Source organism: Lithobates pipiens, unplaced genomic scaffold (assembly GCF_037356315.1).
Source record: "Lithobates pipiens isolate NorthernLeopardFrog02 unplaced genomic scaffold, aLitPip1_a1.2 Scaffold_13, whole genome shotgun sequence".
Lineage (NCBI taxonomy): Eukaryota > Metazoa > Chordata > Amphibia > Anura > Ranidae > Lithobates > Lithobates pipiens.
The window spans coordinates 543,522,958-543,533,168 of NW_027507718.1; the positions used below are offsets into that span (position 1 = coordinate 543,522,958).

Genomic DNA, 10,211 nt, shown 5'->3' on the forward strand with positions numbered 1-10,211 from the left:
ATTTTTTGGGGGGGGGGGAAATACACTTTTTTTTAATTAAAAAATAAGACAACAGTAAAGTTAGCCCATTTTTATATATATATATATTGTGAAAGATAATCTTGATACCCAACATGTCACGCTTCAAAGTTGCGTCCCGCTCGTGGAATGGCGACAAACTTTGCCGCTTAAAAATCTCCATAGGTGACGTTTAAAAATGTCTACGGGTTGCCAGTTTTGAGTTACAGGGGAGGCCTAACGATCGTACCTCACATGTGTGGTTTGAACACTGTTTTCAAATGCGGGCGTGACTTACGTATGCGTTCGCTTCTGCACGCGAGCTCGGCGGGAAGGGACACTTTCATTTTCTTTTCTTATTGTACTTTTTATTTTCTCACTGTCCTAAAACAAAAACAAAAATTGGGCTCACTTTTATTCCTATTACAAGGAATGTAAACATCTCTTGTAATAGAGAATAAAACATGACAGGTTTTCTTTAGTGTGATATCTGGGGGGGTCAAAAAGACCTCAGATCTCAGATTTACACTTAATTGCAATAAAAATAAATAAATAAAAATAAATGTCTTTTAAAAAAAAAATCCCCTATAGGGATATGCAATTAGCGGACCTCCAGCTGTTGCAGAACTACAAGTCCCATGAGGCATCGCAAGACTCTGACAGCCACAACCATGACACCCAGAGGCAGAGGCATGATGGGACTTGTAGTTTTGCAACAGCTGGAGGTCCGCTAATTGCAGATCCCTTCCCTATAAGACCATTGGGCGGAAGTGACGTTTGACGTTGTTTCTGCCATCCAATGACTGGAGCCGAGCGGGGGCCATCCTTCCCTCACTCGGCTCCAGGCTGTTGAGGGGAGAGGACGCGATTGTCTCCACCGCTACCAATAGCTCCAGTAAGTGGTGGAGAAGACCGGAGCATGGCGGGAGGGGGGGGGGCCTCTCTCCCGCCCCCGAGAAAATTGATCTCTCGTTGAATCCACTGCGGAGACCACTTTTTTCTGAAAGCAGGCCGCCCGCTGTTGAAGAGGATACCGGGGGGCTATGGCAGCTATCTGCTGCTATTACAACGGTATTCCACTTCAAAACAGCCGATGTACAACGACGGCGGCGGGCGGTCTGTAAGCGGTTAAATAAAGTACAATGATACTGAAAGTGGAATAAATCTCACGACAACTAACATTTATTTACACGGAAGATTTTGTGTTTTCCACTTTGTCTGGAGGTCTGCAATAAGAAAGTGTTTATTTATTCAAAAGAAAGCCTTAAAATAAATAAATAATATATAAATAAATAAAATAAATAAACTTGAATGCATTACAGGAGCAGCGTTGTACATGGTATTCGTTTAAATGACGGTTACATGAATTCCACAAACAACACATTCTGACCTGTTATGTTGGATATTTTCCCCACATCACACGGAACGCAATTGTAGCAGCAAGAGTGGATGACTTCTTTAGGAGCTTTACGATAACCAGGAGGACACTTCTCATTGCACCGAGACTGCGGAACCTCAAATGACAACAAAAGTGAAACCCAATATTAAGTTAAACCAGTGATTCTCAACCAGGGTTCCTCTAGAGCAGTGATTCTCAACCAGGGTTCCTCTAGAGCAGTGATTCTCAACCAGGGTTCCTCTAGAGCAGTGATTCTCAACCAGGGTTCCGTGGAACCCTTGGGTTCCTCTAGAGCAGTGATTCTCAACCAGGGTTCCGTGGAACCGTTGGGTTCCTCTAGAGAAGTGATTCTCAACCAGGGTTCCTCTAGAGCAGTGATTCTCAACCAGGGTTCCTCTAGAGCAGTGATTCTCAACCAGGGTTCCGTGGAACCCTTGGGTTCCTCTAGAGCAGTGATTCTCAACCAGGGTTCCGTGGAACCCTTGGGTTCCTCTAGAGCAGTGATTCTCAACCAGGGTTCCTCTAGAGCAGTGATTCTCAACCAGGGTTCCTCTAGAGCAGTGATTCTCAACCAGGGTTCCGTGGAACCCCTTTGTTCCTCTAGAGCAGTGATTCTCAACCAGGGTTCCGTGGAACCCTTGGGTTCCTCTAGAGCAGTGATTCTCAACCAGGGTTCCGTGGAACCCTTGGGTTCCTCTAGAGCAGTGATTCTCAACCAGGGTTCCGTGGAACCCTTGGGTTCCTATAGAGCAGTGATTCTCAACCAGGGTTCCTCTAGAGCAGTGATTCTCAACCAGGGTTCTGTGGAATCCTAGAGTTCCTCCAGAGGTTGCTAGGGGTTCCTTCAGCATTGGGCAATTTCTGCCTCTCAGATAAGTTCCCACCGACACCATTGATCTTTGTAGCTATCTGCAAGGAGGTAATTCTTCCCAATGACCACAAGTGTAAGGACCATTCTTCCCACTGACCATCACACAAATGTACCATGAGTTGTAGATATCTAATTTTTAGCAGGGGGTTCCTCGAGACCGGAGAACTATTTCAAGGGTTCCTCTGTGTTGAAAAGGTTGAGAAAGGCTGAGTTAAACCAATACATGTATCGTGAATAAGTGTAAATATTATCAGCTTGTAAAATTTGGCAATATAAATATTAGGGTTGCACCGATACCACTTTTTAAGATAAGTACCAATACTTTTTTTTTTTAATGTCATGTGACAGTGGCACTAATATGCAGCACTGATGAGGTTTGGACTGCCAGTATTTTTTTTAAAAATTATTTTTTTACATTTTATATATATATATATATATATATATATATATATATATATATATATATATATATATATATATATATATATATATATATATATATATATATATATATATATATATATATATATATATATTTTTTTATAAAATTTTTTACAATTCTTTCTTTTTGGGGGGTGGGTGGAGTGGACAGTGTCAGTGTTTTTTTTATTTTTTCTTCAAAATGTAATTTTTAAATATTTATTACTATTTTTTTTATGATTATTTTTTTTTTTATCGCCACTGTTGGGGGGGGGGGGAGCTTTGGTGAGATATTAGAGGTTTAAAGTGGTTGTAAACCCATTACAACCACTTTTACCTACAGGTAAGCCTAGATTAAGTCTTATCTGTAGGTGCTCGAAATATCTCCCAAACCTCCACGGTTTAGGAGATATTTACAAAAAAAGGCGATTACCGTTGTCTACAGCGCACTTTAGACTCCAAGCGTGGCGTTTCTAAAGGAGATTTGCCGTGACTGGCGGCTCCCGCGTGCATATCAATCACAGCGCCGGAGCGGTGATAACCAGAAGGAAGATGGACGCTTTGTGGAAGAGGGGACAGCAGTGACATCGCAGGCTCCTGTGTCAGGTAAGTGACACATAATGGGCTATTATGCGATGCTATGTGATGTGATGCGATGCGATGCTATGCGATGCGATGCTATGTGATGCGATGCGATGCATAGTAGCCCATTATGCTTTACCTTTGCAGGGAAACAAAAAGGAAGTAAAACCCATCAGGGTTTACTTGCTCTTTAAACAGACCCCTGACATCTCCCCTTTGAGACAGGGAAAGGAACTGAGGACACAGATTCCCCAGTCCCTTTCTCTGTAAGAATCACATCTGTAACTCCCCACAGGACGCAAATTTCCTTCAGATAGTTGGGATTTAACACCCATTCCATGTGACTCAAAAACCTCCAACTCAACCATTCCGCCAGTGAAGGACTGGGAAGTTAGGACACACACACAAGTCCAGAAAATGGCTCTCAGCCCTTGCAAGGCATCTTTTTCCATCCTGCTTTAGGATGTATTTCAACGGTCATCTTGTTGCCCATTAATAACTTAACTCTTTGACCCTGCAAGACTGGTAGAAATGTTTTCAGCGCTTCCTCAGCTCTCAGCTCCAATATGTTGTAACTGCGAGAAACCGGTGTGTTCCATGTCCTAGCAATGGGCCCCCCAATCATGGAGACTGGCATCTGACTTAACTATTGTAGCAATGTGGACTACAAATGCAAAGTACAGTGATCCTCCGGTATTTCTATGCATCACATGTCCCCAGAGCAGTTTTTAAGGCAGGGCAAAAGGGGCAGCTGCCCTGGGCCCTGTCATTGTTGTGGGGCCCAAAGAAGCTGCCTCATTCTTGTCAATTATCCCTAAATTCCCTAGTCCCTTGAAGTTTTAGTCCCGTGCTGTGTCCTGATATCTCAGTGTGAAGTGCTGCTACTAATGCTGCCCAGCTCTGCCCTATTGTTGTGTACGGATGACTCACCTGCATACCCTGTGTTTACATGTGAATTACCGGCATTTATATGTAAATAGCGGCGCCATTCATATGTAAATAGGGGCGGCCGGTGGCATTGATAGGTATATCATGCCCCCCTGAGGTCATATCCACAGTAATCTCTAGCAACCAATCAACAATCAGAAATAATGTGCTGTAACTTCTAGCAACCAGTCAGTGAGCAGTAATGATACACTATAACCTCTGGCAACCAATCGCAATAGCTGCCTGATCTGATTCAGTAAATTGATTTTGAGTCTAGCTGCTCTTTTTTGTATGTCTCAGAGCAGGTGGAGAGCAAAACTACATGGGGGGGTTCAAGAAAAGTTTTGCCCAGGGTCCAATCAATATTAAACATGGCCCTGCTTGTCCCTCTAGTGCCCAGTGTTGCCAACTGAAATCGTATTTGCAAGTCAAGCTAAAGGGCTTATGGGATGAGTAGTTCCTCAGAATGGTAATTGCTCTGCCTGACTGTTTACTTGGACTATATATCCCAGGGATCTTTGTTACCATCAGGGAGATTGCTGGGAGGAGCTATAAAATAAGCCAGAGACCCGCCCCATGCTCTCTTCCTCCTGGGCCTGATGCGAGACGGACCTCTTTGTGCATGGAGAGAGAGGTCGCGGCCTACCACGTGGTGTACAACATTCTGACCCGGGGGGAGGTCCAGGGCCATCTTTAAGGCAGGGCAAAAGGGGCAGCTGCCCTGGGCCCTGTCATTGTTGTGGGGCCCAAAGCAGCTGCCTCATACTTGCCAACTATCCTGGTTTAAATTCCCTTGCCCCTTGAAGTTTTAGTCCTGTGCTGTGTCCCGATATCTCAGTGTGAAGTGCTGGTACTAATGCTGCCCAGCTCTGCCCTATTGTTGTGTACAGATGACTCACCTGCAGACCCTGTGTTTACATGTAAATAACCGGCATTCGTATGTAAATAGTGGCTGCACTACTAAGTAAATAGCTGCAGTCGGTGGCATTTATATGTAAATAAAGGCAGCATTTATATGTATATCATGCTACCCTGCAGTGAGGTGATGATGTGCTGTAACCTCTAGCAACTAATCAGTGAGCCATAATGTGCGCTGTAACCTCTAGCAACCAGTCAGTAAGCTGTAATGATATGCTGTAACTGCTGGCAACCAATCATAATTTCTGCCTGATCTGATACAGTAAACTGATTTTAGTCTAGCTTCTATTTATTGTATGTATCAGTGCAGTTGGAGAGCGAAATTGCATGGGGGGGGGGGGGGCAAATATTTTTTTGCCCAGGGTCCAATCGATATTAAAGATGGCCCTGGGCAGGTCTCTCTGGGCCACAGCGCTATCCTTGCTGACACTTTGTGTCGGCAGGGGGGGGGGGTGCTGACACGCTCCCTATGGGCGGTCCCCTTCTCCCTCTTCACAGGTGTTAGGCAAAACCTGCCCATTGTTTGGTCCTTCGCTCTGTGGGCGGTACATTGATCTCAGGTAGTACTTATACACCTAATTAGTATCACACATTTATGGCTCCTCTCAAACCCCTGATGTGACTGATTGCTTGCTACTTTGTATTAGACCATTGGTAAGTCTTTTCTGCTTTACCTTGCTCCCACATCAAGCTTCTGTTTAGGTTGGATTGGCAATCCACTATGGTAAAGCTACACAATTACACTGATAGTGGATAGCTCTTTATTATTTCTTTCTAATAAGGAACTTTCTTTCATTTATTTTGTTTTGGAGCATTTGTCTTGAGGTTCTCTGTGCCTGGTTCTTTCCTAACTGGAGTTATCATTGTATGGATTGGCTCTGGTTCTAGACGTTAGATGGAATCTTTGATATCCATACATATTAGGTTTTCCAAGTGATACCGACATCATTCATATACGTATGTGAGCCTAATGCCGCATACACACGATCGGAATTCTCGTCGGAAAAAAAGCTCTGATGGTTTTCCCGATGGAATTCCGACGGAATTCGGCTCAAGCTGTCTTGCCTACACACGGTCACATCAAATTCCGATCATTTATAACGCGGTGACGTACAACACATACGATGGGACTAGAAAAAGGAAGTCCAATAGCCAGTAGCTTCCGCCTCGTAGTTGAATCTGAGCATGCGTGATTTTTGGCGTGTCGGAATTGCATACACACGATCGGAATTTCCGTCGGGAAAATTGAGAACATGCTATCAATTTTTGCCTGGCGGAAATTCCGACAGCTAAATTCCGATGGAGCGTACACACGGTCAAATTTTCAGATGAAAAGCTCTCATCTGTCTTTTTCTGGCCGGAATTCCGATCGCGTGTACGTGGCATCAGAGACAGCCTTCCCTGTTATTGTATTCAACGTATTTATCGGCGTATAACACGCACTTTTTTCCCCTTAAAATCAGGGGTAAATCGCGGGTGCGTGTTATATGCCGATCCTCCGCGATTTCTGGGCTCTGGGCGGCTTTCAGCCGCCTTCGGCCCTTCTCGGCGGCTTTCGGCCACCTTGGGCCCTTCTCGGCGGCCGAAAACCACAGAGAAGGGTCGAGAGCGGCCGAAAGCCGCCAAGTACGGCCGAAGGCGGCCGAAAGCCGCCGAGTACGGCCAAAAGCGGCCGAAGCCGCCGAGGATGGCCGAAGGCAGCCGAAAGCCGCCGAAAAGGGCCGAAGGCGGGTGAATACAATAACAGGGAAGGCTGTCTCTGAGGTCGCAAAAGCTCTCATCGTTTTTTTTCTGGCCGGAATTCCGATCGTGTGTACGCGGCATCAGAGACAGCCTTCCCTGTTATTGTATTCACCGTATTTATCGGCGTATAACACTCACTTTTTACCCCTTAAAATCAGGGGAAAATAGCGGGTGCATGTTATACGCCGATCCTCCGCGATTTCTGGGCTCTGGGCGGCTTTCGGCCGCCTTCGGCCCTTCTCGGCGGCTTTCGTCCGCCTTCGGCCTTTATCGGCAGCTTTCGGCCGCCTTTCGGCCCTTCTCGGTGGCCGAAAACCACAGAGAAGGGTCGAGAGCGGCCGAAAGCTGCCAAGTACGGCCGAAAGCCGCCAAGTACGGCCGAAGGCGGCCAAAAGCCGCAGAGTACAGCCAAAAGCGTCCGAAAGCCGCAGAGGACGGCCGAAGGCGGCTAAAAGCCACCGAGGACAGCCGAAGGCGGCCGAGAACTACCGGGCGCCGCCGAGATACACAGGACATCTCGGTGGCGCCATTTTTAAAAATAAAAGGCAAGGCTGCCATGAGGACATGGCTGCAATGAGGACAGGCTGCAATGAGGACAGGGCTACAATGAGGACAGGCTGCATGACAAGGCTGCAAATGACACTGACGAGGCTTCAGATGGACACTGATAAGGCTGCATTGATGGGCATTTAAATGTAAGTTTTTTTTCCCTTAAATTTCCCTCCTAAAAGTTTTTTTCCTTAAAATTCCCTCCTAAACTTGGGGTGCGTGTTATACGCCGGCACATGTTATACTCCGATAAATACGGTAACTCTATAACCTTGCTAGTTTGACAGTGAAATATGACTCAGTATATTTTATTATTTCTTTAATCATCCATGTAGGGGTTCCACGCCATCATATGACCTGCTCCTTGCGGACACGGCAACCCCAATGTCTCCACTCCTTTTTGGGCTATAAATACCAGTAAGGCCGCGTACACACGGGCGGACTGTTCGCCCAACCTTGTCCGCTGAACAGTGTTTGGGCGGACAGTCCGCCCGTGTGTGGGCTTTCAGCGGACAGTTTCAGCGGACAGTTGGACGGACAAAGTCTTTCGGAAATTCCGAAAAACTGTCCGCTGAAACTGTGTTTGAGCGAACAGTCCGCCCGTGTGTAGGCTACTTTCGAAATGAGCAAACTGTTCCCGCTCGGAAAGTCCGCCCATTTTGAGCGCGTGTACAGGTAGGCGGGGCCCGCGAAGGAGACGTCGCGGGCTCCGCCGCCTGGAATGGGCTTAAAGGGGAACCCCAACGCCGAAAAAAATCGGCGTGGGGGTTCCCCCAAAGTCCACACCAGACCCTTGTCCGAGCACGCTACCCGGCCGGCCAGGAAAGGGGGGCGAGCGAGCGCGCCCCCCCTCCTGAGCCGTACCAGGCCGCGTGCCCTCAACATGGGGGGTGCCTTGGGGAAGGGGGGGCCGCGCGGCCCCCCCCACCCCAAAGCACCTTGTCCCCATGTTGATGAGGACAAGGGCCTCTTCCCGACAACCCTGGCCGTTGGTTGTCGGGGTCTGCGGGCGGGGGGCTTATCGGAATCCGGGAGCCCCCTTTAAGAAGGGGGCCCCCGGATACTGGCCCCCCACCCTATGTGAATGAGTATGGGGTACAATGTACCCCTACCCATTCACCTGTGAAATAAAGTACAAAAAAAAACACAACACAGGGAAAAAATATTTTATTGCACAGCTCCGGGGGTCTTCCGTCTTCGGGGGTCTTCTCGCCGGACTCCTCCGCTATCTGTGTGTAGCTCTTTTACTAGCGGAGGAGTCCGGCTTTCTTCCTCCCCGCCGCCGGCCTCTTCTCCCGACTTCGGGGGTCTTGTCCCCCTCTTCGGTTCTTCTGCTGGGCCACCGCGCCTTCTTCTAGCTCTTTTACAGGCGGTGGCCCGGTCTTCTGTCGCCGCTGTCGTCGCTGTCGCCGCCGCCGCCGCCTTCCGTTCTTGTTCTTCTTCTTCTTGTTCTTCTTCTTCTTCTTCTTCTCCAGGAGATGTTGACTCGACGAGCTCTCCGGCCGGAATGCCAGAGCCGCGCTGTGCGGTCACTTATATAGTGACAATGGGGTGGTGTCACATGGTATATGTCACATGGGTTGGTCACATGGTGACCCCGCCCCCTTACGATGTCATAGTCCCCATGTGACATCAACCCATGTGACCAACCCATGTGACATATACCATGTGACACCGCCCCATTGTCACTATATAAGTGACCGCACAGCGCGGCTCTGGCATTCCGGCCGGAGAGCTCGTCGAGTCAACATCTCCAGGAGAAGAAGAAGAAGAACAAGAAGAAGAACAAGAACGGAAGGCGGCGGCGGCGGCGACGACAGCGGCGACAGAAGACCGGGCCACTGCCTGTAAAAGAGCTACAAGAAGGCGCGGTGGCCCGGCAGAAGAACCGAAGGCGGCGACAGAAGAACGGAAGAGGGGGACAAGACCCCCGAAGTCGGGAGAAGAGGCCGGCGGCGGGGAGGAAGAAAGCCGGACTCCTCCGCTAGTAAAAGAGCTACAAGAAGATAGCGGAGGAGTCCGGCGAGAAGACCCCCGAAGACGGAAGACCCCCGGAGCTGTGCAATAAAATATTTTTTCCCTGTGTTGTGTTTTTTTTTGTACTTTATTTCACAGGTGAATGGGTAGGGGTACATTGTACCCCATACTCATTCACATAGGGTGGGGGGCCGGTATCCGGGGGCCCCCTTCTTAAAGGGGGCTCCCGGATTCCGATAAGCCCCCCGCCCGCAGACCCCGACAACCAACGGCCAGGGTTGTCGGGAAGAGGCCCTTGTCCTCATCAACATGGGGACAAGGTGCTTTGGGGTGGGGGGGCCGCGCGGCCCCCCCTTCCCCAAGGCACCCCCCCATGTTGAGGGCACGCGGCCTGGTACGGCTCAGGAGGGGGGGCGCGCTCGCTCGCCCCCCTTTCCTGGCCGGCCGGGTAGCGTGCTCGGACAAGGGTCTGGTGTGGACTTTGGGGGAACCCCCACGCCGATTTTTTTCGGCGTTGGGGTTCCCCTTTAAGCCCATTCCAGGCGGCGGAGCCCGCGACGTCTCCTTCGCGGGCCCCGCCTACCTGTACACGCGCTCGAAATGGGCGGATTTGCCTCCTCCTTACGTGGGCGAGTCCGTTCATTTCAAAAGTTGAGCGAACTGTTTGGCAAACAGTTCGCTGAAACAGTCCGCTCGTGTGTGGGCAAGTCCGCTCATGCAAATTTTGAGCGGACTGTTTGCCGAAACTGTTTGGCCGCGTACACACGCGCGGACTGTTTGCCCAACCTTGTTCGTCAAACAGTTTCGGCAAACAGTCCGCTCAAAATT

General features: G+C 48.9%; 1 protein-coding gene across 1 annotated transcript in view; it reads left to right on the plus strand.

Moving 5' to 3' along the window:
* Positions 1 to 10,211, plus strand: part of LOC143975977 (dynactin subunit 1-like) — a 47,605-nt gene that overhangs the window by 3,374 nt on the left and 34,020 nt on the right.